Source organism: Polyodon spathula, chromosome 3, assembly GCF_017654505.1.
Source record: "Polyodon spathula isolate WHYD16114869_AA chromosome 3, ASM1765450v1, whole genome shotgun sequence".
Classification (NCBI taxonomy): Eukaryota; Metazoa; Chordata; class Actinopteri; order Acipenseriformes; family Polyodontidae; genus Polyodon; species Polyodon spathula.
Genome location: NC_054536.1, coordinates 29,042,046 through 29,054,191, shown reverse-complemented (window position 1 = coordinate 29,054,191; position 12,146 = coordinate 29,042,046). Strand labels below are relative to the sequence as shown.

Sequence of the window (12,146 nt, the reverse complement as noted above, 5' to 3'; positions counted from 1 at the left end):
GGTACATTCACTGCTCTATGCTCCCCAGGGAGTATGAACATACCTGTACGTTCTGCAATTTTAAACTTGAATTACTGAGCCTACAAAACTCTTGATAACAAAATATTGTAACACTAGGTTTCTGTAACACCATGTATTGGTCTCTTCCAACATCTGCCAGATATTGACTGAATTACATATAATAAACCGTCACAAAAATGTCAACAGTGTTTGTAAACCGACAAAAATCGTTCAGTGAGAAAGAAGTATTAGTAATAATACTGAATTCAGATCCCGATTTAAATTCAAATACATACAATTCTTCCAGTGAATCCGATGTCACCGAGTGTGGCAGTGAAGACATAAGTGAAGAATATTTACCATCAACATCAAATGACAGTGAAGAGGCGGCGCCAAGCTTTGTGCGTTGCTCCATGCTTCAAGGAGAATCATATGCTGAAGCATTAGACACTCTCATTCCCTCCGCCCCCACAACCTGTTTACACAGATATGATTTATTCATGTCTCTGTCTCTCTCGCTCTTTTTCTAGTTCAACCTTTTTTTTGTTAGGACGTGTTGCTGTGGTTGTTCCTCCCCATTGTTTATTGTTTATTGCCTACATGTTATTTTTTTAGTCAACCTTTCCTCATGACTAAATAAAAAAAAATACATTTATTGGTTTTATTTATTTACAGTAAAAATGATTTGTTTGTATTTCATCAGTATTCAATACATACATACAAACATACCTTTCAGCATGTTTGTACACTGTACTCATAATAATCAAGCGCATGCAGAAAACAGAAAAAAAAACTCACTTCTGTAGGACCGGCAGGACATTTTAGAACTCACTACTCAAAGGTTAATTAACTGCCCTTTTATTATCAGCAGCATAGGATGAAAGGTAAAAAAGACCAGTGTGAGAAGTTTCATACATACTGCATGCATGCTGACAGTCCCTATATGGTTGGGCAGTCCCGATTTCCGAACAAATATCCGGCATCCAAATGCATAGGAAGAAAGCCTCGACATTTATACTTGGAAATTCTTCACAGCTCTTGGGCGTTAACTCTCGTGCCCGTAGTGGTTTACTTATTTACTTATTTTTATTTTTTTCTGTCTTTAGCGCTGCTGACCCCTGTGAACTGCCTTCAGGGATTGTGACCCAATCTCAGATGTAAGTCATATCCAGTCATATTGAAGAAGAGTGCTTTGTTTCCTTCCTGCTGCTGTGATGTGATTTCATGTGGAACGTCTGGAAATTCAGTTAGCTGCACCCATCCACCCTCACTGAACAGTTTCCAAACATTGGCAAGTATGCATACTGAGCTGAAAAATGTACTGTGTATGAATATGGCAATGTGAGAGTACAATGCACGTTTAGAAATGACTTGTAGAGTATGCTGCACTGTAATCTTATTTGTGTCAGCATTCTTGCATGTGGCTACCCATGACACATTGATTTATTCCTCTTGTGCATTAGATATGCGTCACAGAGCTGTCTCTGTGAACTAAACTGAACAGATTCCAGAAAAGTAACTTTTTGCACAAGCGAGGTGTCGCAGTCCAGAACTCAATGTCATAAATTTAAAAGAAGAAGTAACAATATGACAACATTTATGTTCCTGACTTCGCAAATTTGAACATGGAATTTTATTGGAACAAGGACGTTCAGCACCAGAGTGACTGGACTGATAATCGCTAGTCTACTGGAACTGTGGAATGGAGGAATAATGCAAAGGTAAAGACAACACCAACACGACCTGCGGGGATACAAAACCAAGCAATAAAAACTGAGGGCATAGACAAACAAGGGCCTTTTATAGGGCCTTTTATAGGGCTGATGATTACGTTGTTGATTAATGGGTGGATTCTCCTATTCAGAGAGACAACAGGTTTCCAATCAAATCACCTGAATATGTTTAGCCACTGACAAACGTTTCATTCGATTTTGATGTGTCTTAGTTTTGCTTATCAATTTGGTTACTATTGTGTTTCAGAAGTGTAGTAAGTACATTTTATTTCCGTGTCACGTGACTCTGAATCTTGGTGAGCCTACGTTTCAGTGATGTATTAAATAGTCCAGTCCTGTTGTTTGTTTGTTTTTTTTTTTGTTTATTTTTAAAGTGGAAAAGTCTTGCATATTAATTAATTCTAATTACTTATTATAGTGACAAGCATCATCATAAACATGTTTTAATGTGACCCTGTGCCACTTTGTTTTGGATAGTAACCCCAGGGGAGAGACTGAAGCTCTGCTGTTGTTGTGACATACATACAATATAGCCTTACAATTTAAAAACTGAATAAGAGGGGGCTGTTTGTTTGAACTGACCTTATAAGAGCCTTATTTACTGCATATGTGTGCCACCAGCCTTGACTTTAAGCAGTGCATAAAGATATTAAAGCTGTTCTACCTTGAATAGTAGGTTGTAATTACATCCTTGCATTGTTAAAATGTATCTTTTAGCTTTCTGATTTCAATCTACCTGTTACCTTTTATATGAACATTGATAGACAGAGTTTTAAATTCTAACACAAATAACAGGACACTATTTAAAAAGTGTCCTAACTGCAATAAAGTGCTTCAGTGCTAATGTGGCCATTCATTCTTTGTTTTTTTCCCACCAGGGATGTCAGAAGAGTTTGCATATGATTTGAAAAGTATAATCTATTAAAGTGAATCAACTATAATAGAAAGATACAAATGCATCAATAGTGTCAATGGTTTATTATTTGTGCATTCAATTAATAAACAGGTCCAAGCCTTTCTTGGGGAGCAGTAATGAGAACGCAACAAATAGGTAACAAGATCAACGTTTAATTGTTTAAAAATTCCCAGTGTCTGGGAAGACGGACTGATTCTGAATGTAATTCTGCTCGGAAAATACTCACTTTGGCGTACACACATGAATAAAATATTGTGAAAAACTTGCCAACATTACTTAAATGTTCTGTGTTATGGTCAGTATTTATTTTTGTCCAAATGCAGTGTATTAATACATACACCGCTCTTCCTTCAAGGGTTATACTATCCCGGCAAGAAAAGCATTTTCTTTTGAGATGTAAAAGCCAGCTATCATCTATGCTGACTGGTATTTTTTCTTTGTCAGATCTTATATCAATATGAATCCTTGTCAGAAACTTTATTTCCCCCTCCTTGCTTTCTAAAATAAACTGGTCGCTATCACTGTCTGAATCATCACTCTAGCTGCCTGAAAAATGAGGCAGTCTTCCCAGCGACAGCGAGTGGAAGCGACAGCATGGGAGAAGTACAGGCGTGGAAATGTACAGAGCAGTAGAAACAGTAAGGAAAAATTACATCTTTAATGGCTTTAATCAAAAAACACAATAAACTGGGAAACCACGTAAAGTCTAACAGCTGCTTCTCTTTCTGATAAAAAGCTGAAGCTCAGAGCAGCTGATTCAAATTCGGCACTGTTCTGAGACATGGGAGGAGGGGCGGAGCCAACAGCATAACAGATACAGACATAAAAGAGTCAGTCTTCCCAGCGACAGCGTGGGAGAAGTACAGGCGTGGAAAAGTATGGAGCAGTTAGAAGCAGTTTGAAAGCAGGTTGACAGCTGCAAAAACTAAACAAAACTTCCAAAAAAAATAAAAATAAAGAAAGAAATAAATAACATGGTCTTCAAGCTAATAATCTGTGACACCTGCATGATGTGGGAAATCCGAGAATAACCAGCATAGACCGCCAAATTCAGACACAGAGCAAAATAGTCTGTTATAAAATGGCATTAGAAATGTGTGTAGCAAAGGAGAAGCCATACTAATGGGGGATTTCAACTTCCCCTATATAAAATGGGAAAACCCGTTGGGGAACACGAAGAATTAAATTGAAATGGGGGAAATGACAAATGACTTCCTAACGCAATTTGTCAAGGCACCGACTAGAGTTTTCAAATAACAAAGACAGAATAACTAAAACAGAGGTCAGAGAACGAAAAAGTAATGACTAAAGCTAAGGTTTACAACTTTTGAAAGGCAAACTATGAAGTTTCGAAACAGAGATTAACAGATGTAGATTGGAGTAAAAGAGAAAACAGCCACAGAAGAAGGATGGCTGTTTTTTAAAAATGTAGTACTAGAGGTGCAAAACAATTACATCCCAAAAGTAGACAAATCTAAATCTAAAACAAAAATTGCCAAAACAGTTTAATAGATCAATTTAAAAAAATATTCAGAGAAAAAAAGGCACTTTACAGAGCGTTTAAAAGGGACCAAAAACAAAGTACACACGAAGACTACTTGGAACTGCAAACTCAAGTCAAAAAGGAAGTTAGAAAGGCCAAGAGAGTGATAGAAATGAACATTGCTAGGGATGCTAAAACCAATTCCAAAATCTTTTTCCAATATTATAACAGCAAGAGAATATTCAAAGAGGAGGTTAAATGTCTAAGGGATACCAATGGCAAAATCATAGACGAAAATAGCAAATATATTAAATGATTACTTTTCACAAGTTTTTACAAAGGAGGATATGGACAACAAACCTCACGTCAACCTGTTCCTACTCAGTTTAAAAAAAAACTTTAGCATAACCCGAGGCAGAAGAGTTAAAAGGACTAGGAGCTCTTAAAATAAATCCCTTGGGCCGGATTAGATCCTCCCAATAGTAATCTACATTAATGACTTAGATTCTGGTATAGTAAGCAAACTTGTTAAATTTGCAGATGCCACAAAAATAGGAGGAGTGGCAAATACTGTTTCAACAGCAAAGGTCATTCAAAATGATCTAGACAAGATTTAGAACTGGGTAAATGACATTTAATAGAAAAAAATGTAAGGTACTGCACGCAAGCAATAAAAATATGCATTATAAATATCATATGGGAGATACTGAAATTGGAGAAGGAATCTATGAAAAAGACCTAGGAGTTTTTGTTGACTCAGAAATGTCTTCATCTAGACAATGTGGGGAAGTAAATCAAGGGAAGTAATGTTAAAACTTTACAGTGCATTAGTAAGACCTCATCTAGAATATTCAGTTCAGTTCTGGTCACCTCACTACAAAAAGGATATTGCTGCTCTAGAAAGAGTGCAAAGAAGAGCGACCAGAATTATTCCGGGCTTAAAAGGCATGTCATATGCAGACAGGCTTAAAAAAAAGAATATATTCAGTCTTGAACAAAGAAGACTACGCAGTGATCTGATTCAAGCATTCAACATTCTAAAAGGTACTGACAATCTCGACTCAGGGGGAGTTTTTCAACCAGGGGTCACAAATGGAGATTAGATAAAGGGGCATTCAGAACAGAAAATAGGAGGCACTTTTTTACACAGAGAATTATGTGGGTCTGGAACCAACTCCTCAGCAATGTTGTTGAAGCTGATACACTGGGATCCTTCAAGAAGCTGCTTGATGAGATTCTGGAATCAATAAGCTACAAACAATCAAACAAGCTAGGTGGGCTGAGTGGCCTCCTCTCGTTTGTAAACTTTCTTATGTTCTTATTTTCTTAAGAGGTTAGACTACTGCAGTCTAACAATAATGGTTCATTCAGGTACCATTTGTATTGTTCCTCCATGATGTTGGTATATCTGGGTGCAAACAGCTTTTCTTTGTTTGTAGCTATAGGCAACAATTGTGGAAATCACTCTGTCCTGTCACATCACTGTTCCATATTTACAAGGCAGTACACAAGCTTGTCGTGGTTGGAACACGTTGTGCATCAAAATAGCCCATCACAACAATACGAGGGGCTTTTAAATGTGACAAATGAATTTGGAATATTTTCTAGTAAAATAAATCTATATTCGCTTTCAGTTCACCACAGGTTACCCTCTAAGAAACATACGTTAGTGAATAATACAAAATAATTTATGAACTAGTTATTTTCACATTTGTGAAATCCATGTTGTAAAACCATTTTACAAGTGTCGGACGTATACATTTTATGTTGTTTTAGCAATAATGAAATATAATAGTTGCAGGTCTCCAGGTGCCAATTTAATTTCTTTAAAAAAATGTACATTGATAGTTGAGTACTGTATATGAAAAATAGTTTAAAACAATTACAAAAAAAAAAATATCTAAATAAGCTGCCTAAGAGGCTTTTGAATTTGGTGGTCCCTTATTTTTATTTCTGTGTTTAAATGTGTTCTAGAAAAATTATATATTTTATCTTGCAAAGTTTAAGAAAGAAATTGAGACAATGGAGTATTTATATTTAAGATTAATGTTATCTGTTGCATATGTGTGATAGCTTGTCACAAAGATGGCCGGAGTGGGTGACGTCAGACCAGAGCCAGGAAATGAACAACAAGAGAGGTGGAGTTTGGTGGAGCTGAGTGAATGCTTTCACTCAGCATTTAATAAACAGAACAGAAAATAAAAAGATTGTAACAAACAAAAATACAGGACACGGCACATTCGCCAAAACAAAACGGACTATACAGACAAAACGCGGTGAGCAGATATTTTAACTAACAATTATTATTACAATTATTATCTCCGTCTCCAATCCCGTTCTCCACTCACCAAACACACAACCCCGAGTATGTGAAAACATGCTGCTTTTATGCAGCTGAACTGAGGCTCGACTGCTAATCAGTCATTCAATTGGAGTCACGGTACAACTGCACGTGAATTAATAAAGTGCAATTCCCTGTGCTCACATATTACTTTTTACTTGCACGTGAAGTGCTGTGCAGTACTCATGCCTAAATACAAATATACATTTTAAACACTCGTGTTACACAGACCCGTTTATATCCCGTGTACCAATGACTATACACCAACATTAAAACACAACACAAAATACACACGGGGGTGGGGGGGGGGCACTTTGCCACTTAGCTATATAAGGTATTTTATAATTATATGGTATTTTACTTTCACAGCTTTAAGCTTAGTAGATGAAAAACAACACATTGATAAGAACATGTTTTTCCTTCAGCAAAATAGGCAACGGTCAGGTCTGGAATTACTGGGGTGCTGAGTGTAGGGTCGAAACGCAGAAGTTTCTCCAAATAGTTTTATTTACAAATTGCCTTTTTTACATGTTTTAAGCTCACAGGTGTCATTTAAAACAGAAAGGAATCTGTTAAAAATGTATTCATTGTATGATGACATTTCCTGCCTTGTCTATGCAGTTTTTCAGTACCAATCAATGATAATGAGAAAGTGTCTCCTGACAATCTGAAAGTTTCTCTGCACATTTTATATAGGCTAATGCGTGTGCTTATATTAAGGGAGATTAAATAAGTAAAGAAGTGACAACATCTCATTTGAACAGAAAAGGAATACGATTTAAAATGATCCAACCAGAAACTGCAACAGAAAAAAATATACAGAACAAATACCATGTCATATTAAATGGTAAGAAATTAAATATTTTGAAAAAAATACATTCTATGAAATGCATTTGAAACATATCCTGCTGCTGCCTGATGCTGGGATACTGTCTACCTGTGAGAAATATGTTGGACTCGTCTGGTTATAATGCCACTGCACAGAAGGGGGCAGCGTAGGCCACAAAACAGCAAAGCATGTTTACAGAGCATGGTTGTCTATTAAACAGCATTGTGTTACCATGAGCAGGCTGATTTGATGTTAATCCAGGCAGTATAGAGATTCCAGACATGGATTGAAGGTACAAGCACAGAGCATCTTTTAAAGGGTTTTAAAAGACTACTTCATTTACCAGAACCACTTAGATGAGCTTCACAATAGGTGTCCTGTGAGCTCGACTTATCTTTAGTTTAGAATTCTATATTTCTAATAGTTTTACAGTATATTGAGCCTGGCTAATAAAACCTATTTGATGCTGACCATGAGTAGGATGTAACCCATATCTTCTTCGTCACAATAAATATAGGTTCCCTTTCAATTTGAAGACAACCACCAACAACATTAGGTATGGGATATGCCTGCCTATTGGTAGGTATTTTCTGAGCTCTCTATACCAGAGCTGCTAATAGGCCCCTTCCTGGGATAACGCCCTGAGCCCTGAGTAAAAGCGTCATACCGAGGAAGCCACTTCTCTTTTTGCCTCTCAAGATGGTAAGGTAAGACCCTCTGTGTTGGTATCTGAGGTATTGTGAAAAAGAGCCTTGAGTCTCCTGCAGTCACCTTGCCTTTCAGGCTGAAAGCTGGCTTGCCGCTTTCATGGAATCAGTGACTCCTGATTTAGCCTTTTTCTTTTTCTTTAGATTTTCTTTCTTTCTTTCTTCCTCAGCAACCTGTGCGTGGTTGCGTTGCAGGCTGCTGCTTTCCTTTCTGTGGTACGTGAGTCGACTGCCTGTGCAGTATTGCTTTAAAGTTGTGAGTGCTGTTATCTTTTACAGCTTTTCATTCCTCCACTGGGGTTAGGCCTGTCGAGCGACTCAGCTGGCTGTCAAGTGGCAGTTGTAATATAGAAATATATAAAAATGTATATTGTTAAAATTGTTATTGTTGTTGACTAAATAACCTTGCTGACACATCTGCAGTGGACACGTAGTATCCCGCTTGCCTGCGTTGTGCAGCAGCTAGGTAAAAAAATAAATAAAAAACAAACAGCAGGCCTTGTCCTCCACACGTCCATGCAACAGCATTCCAGAAGGCAATTCCAGGGCCGTCGTCCTAGGCAACCACCTCAGAGTGCTCCGTACCAACCTCAGCAGAGGCTCTGAAGGCTTGTGGCCTCAGACCCATCCTTTCACCGTACAACAGCTGCAATATTGGCACGCTTGCACCTTCGACACCTGGGTGCTCGCTACCGTGCACAATGGTTATGCTCTGCAGTTCCATTTGGGACCTCCACCCTTCCTAGGAGTTATGTACACATCCATGTCAGACACTCTTCAGGTCTCGGTACTCAAAGAGGAAGTGGCCGTCTTGCTGTGCAAGCAAGTCATTCATCTCATAGACCCCACCTCCTGCGGAGAGGGGTTCTACTCAAGATATTTGCTGGTACCCAAGAAGGACGACGGCTTTTGCCCCATCTTAGACCCCAGATTCTTTAACAAGTTCTTAAATGAAAGGAGGTTGCAAATGCTGCATCATATTCTTTTTCCTGACTCCAGCACTTTCTTCCAGTGTTGCATGGAAAACGTGTGCTTGTCCGAACGGACAACATATCAATGGTAGCGTATGTCAACCACCAGGACGACCTCTGGAGTGGTGAACTGGACAGCGGACCTCTCGCACAGTGATGCTGACCAATCAGAGTGGTGACTCCACACGCAAGTGGTGGAGCGCATTTGGGAACGGTTTGGGAAGGCGCAGGTCGATTTCTTTGCCTCGGTGGAGATGACGCATTGCTCCCTGTGGTATTCCCTCCACCTCTTCTGCGGTCCATTCTGCATCCATGCCCTTGCCCACGAGTGGCCCAGGATGCTCCATTACAAATTAATTCCTGTACCGTTGCTCCCAGCTGCCTTGGAGAAGATATGGTTAGAGAAACCAACAGTTCTCCTACTGGCCCCTCAATGGCCCAGGAAAATCTAGTTATTGACCCAATGCCAGCTCATACAAGGCCAGCACTGGGAGATCCCGCTTCGCCTGGATCTTCTTAGTCAGACGAGAGACACTCTCTGGCATCCTGAACCTCGCAGGTTCCAATTATGGGTCTGGCTATCAGACACAGCTATCAGACTCCACTAGGTCTCTGTACGCCAATAAGTGGAAGTATTTCCAGAATTGGTGTCTGGCTAAAAGTCATGACCCAGTTTCTTTCCCCATGCTGGTTATCTTATAGTTTCGGCAAGAACTGCTTGATGCTGGTATGTCACCTTCTATATTGAAGGTGTATTTAGCAGCTATCTTTACGTGTCATGCTCCATAGATTCGGTATCTCTGGGTGTGCATTTTTTGATGACCCGGTTTCTCAAGGGTGTTCGGTGGTTACGCCCTCCCAGGAGGACTGTTTTCCCCGAGTTGAATTGGAAGCTCTCACAAAGGCCCCGTTTTGAGCCTATACATTCCATAGAATTGAAGCATCTGTCTATGAAGACAGCCTTCCTCTTGGCTATCACCTCCTCTAAGCAGGTCAGTAAGTTGCAGGTGCTGTAAGTGCACAGCTTCTGTATGCGTATTTCGGACGATTTCAGCAGGGTGTCACTGTATAGAAACCTTGCTTTCCTCCCCAAGGTGATTACAGAATTCCACATGAGTCCAGTCTGTGGAATTGGAATCTTTCTATCCACCTTCGTTTGCTTTGGAAGAGGATAGGAGATTGAACTCCCTCTGCCCAGTGTGGCCATTGATGTGATACGTGGATAGGACAAGATCTCTGTGTCATACTGACCAGCTCTTTGTCTGTCATGGTATAGAGACCCTAGGACAGCCCCTCTCAAAGCAGCGACTTTTGAGGAGTAAAACAGTGCTGGCTTACCCCCACCTGGGATAGTACACACTGTACTAGAGGGTTACATTTTGGGCCCTCTTCATAGGGGCCTCACTGTCTGATATATGTATGGCGGCTAGCTAGGCTGCATTCATTCTCCAGATTCTACCGCTTGAATGTGTTAGATCCTTCCTTGCCTTCAATAGGCATGAGGGTCCTTGAGTTTGCATGCTCACACCACTAACCTTCGGTTATATGGTTCTGAGGCGTCCCTCGTATGCTGCCATTCCTTCTCCCTCACGACGGCTCTGGTATACATTTCCCATACCTAATGTTGTTTTTGGTCGTCGTCTTCAAATTGAAGGGGAAAAGTAGGTTACTTAGCGTAAGCCTGGTTCCCTGAAAGAGAAGATGACCTCCAACCACGAGGTCACATCGGTTGCGCTCATGGGTTCGAGAGAGAAATGTTTTCCTCAGTATGATGGTTTTAATCCCTCGGTAGACGGAACCGAGGGCGTTATCCCAGGAAGAGGTCTATCAGCAGCTCTGGTATAGAGAGCTCAGAAAATACCTACCAATAGGCAGGCATATCCCATACCTGATGTTGTTGTTGTTGTTGGTGGTAGTCGTCTTCTCTTTCAGGGAACGTAAATAACGTTTCTCATGGTAAGTTAGTCAAGGGGGTGAATATAATGTGCCCCTTTAAATGGTAAAGCAGTGAGAAATTTTGGAACTGTCATTGAACATTCTGTCATTTCACTGTGTTTTAATGTAAGCTCTGAACGCAGGCTCAATTAACTCTTAAAATCAAACTGTACATAACTGGTTTACATCAACAGTTTGCATTCACCAGTCTTGTCGTTCGACCTTGTGATGCATGGGTATGGCACTTTGCTTTCTGTGAAAACTGAGCAAAACACATATCACATCAAATTGTTAATTATTTTTGCTGAACTGCTTGGAACCTTACAAGATTCAGTAGGTCTCTGCCTCCTTTATATAGCAATTCATGATAAATGCTGAAGTGTAACTTCTCGTTATCTGGGTTTCTGCTGACCTTGGCGAAGTGAAGAAGAAACACAGATGTTAACTGTCAATGTGCTTTGTCTCACACCATGTATCACACTAGGGAAATTACGTAAGTTAGCTGTATATCTGTGCTGTACAAAGTAATTGCTTTGTTTAGAAAACTAAAATACAGCTCGAATACCACCTTCCTAGACCTGTAAGTTTGCTTGCAGTACTGTTGCAATTGTGTCCTGTACTATCTTTGGCTTTGCCTTGTTCCTGAATACAACTTTTTTGGTTAAACCTTACCTGAAGACTGTCTAATTATTATTAAGAAGAAAATGAACCTTACAGGCTTTCTGGGGTTGTCGATGGACTTTTAAAGAAGACAAGTTGCTACTTGGGTTTTATTAAAATCAAACACGGCCTGTAGAGAAGCTAACAGCTGAGGTAGGTTACATATCCAGCTGCAGTGGCAGGGCAAGCGGAATGAGCATCACATTTCCCAGCTGTCAGACCTGAAGACAAGAAGAGAAAAAAAAAAAAAAGTCAGATCAATGGTGAAGGTCTGCTGTCTGTAACGGTTCACCACGCAACACAGTGTACTAAGAACTCATACTATATAGCGAAAAGGAGTGCAGTGCTGATTGGAGAGACCTGCACTCACACATAGATATGCATCATATTTTCTTTTCAGATCTACAGCGCCATGTCAGCCACCCTGGGATCATGAAACACTGAAGTAGATTAATAAGTGCAACCGAGTAAGCTTTTGAGATAGAGGTCTGAACCATGACTGCTAATGCCAGCCAAATTGTAGGTTTGACAGGCTCAGATCCATGGGTTGTTATAGCTTAGTTCAGTGCTC

The 12,146-nt window shown here is 39.8% G+C and overlaps 1 protein-coding gene across 2 annotated transcripts in view; it reads left to right on the top strand.

Annotated features, from left to right (window-relative positions):
* The window catches only part of LOC121312951 (poly(rC)-binding protein 3-like), a 295,367-nt gene that overhangs the window by 185,386 nt on the left and 97,835 nt on the right, over window positions 1-12,146 (top strand). The window contains exon 1 of one of the 2 annotated variants that reach the window (XM_041244943.1): window positions 1,107-1,157. The exons of the other annotated variant lie outside the window; for it this stretch is intronic. The gene's annotated coding sequence lies outside the window, so the exon portion shown is untranslated. Of the gene's footprint in view, window positions 1-1,106; window positions 1,158-12,146 lie in introns of those variants that run through there. 2 annotated transcript variants of the gene reach the window in all.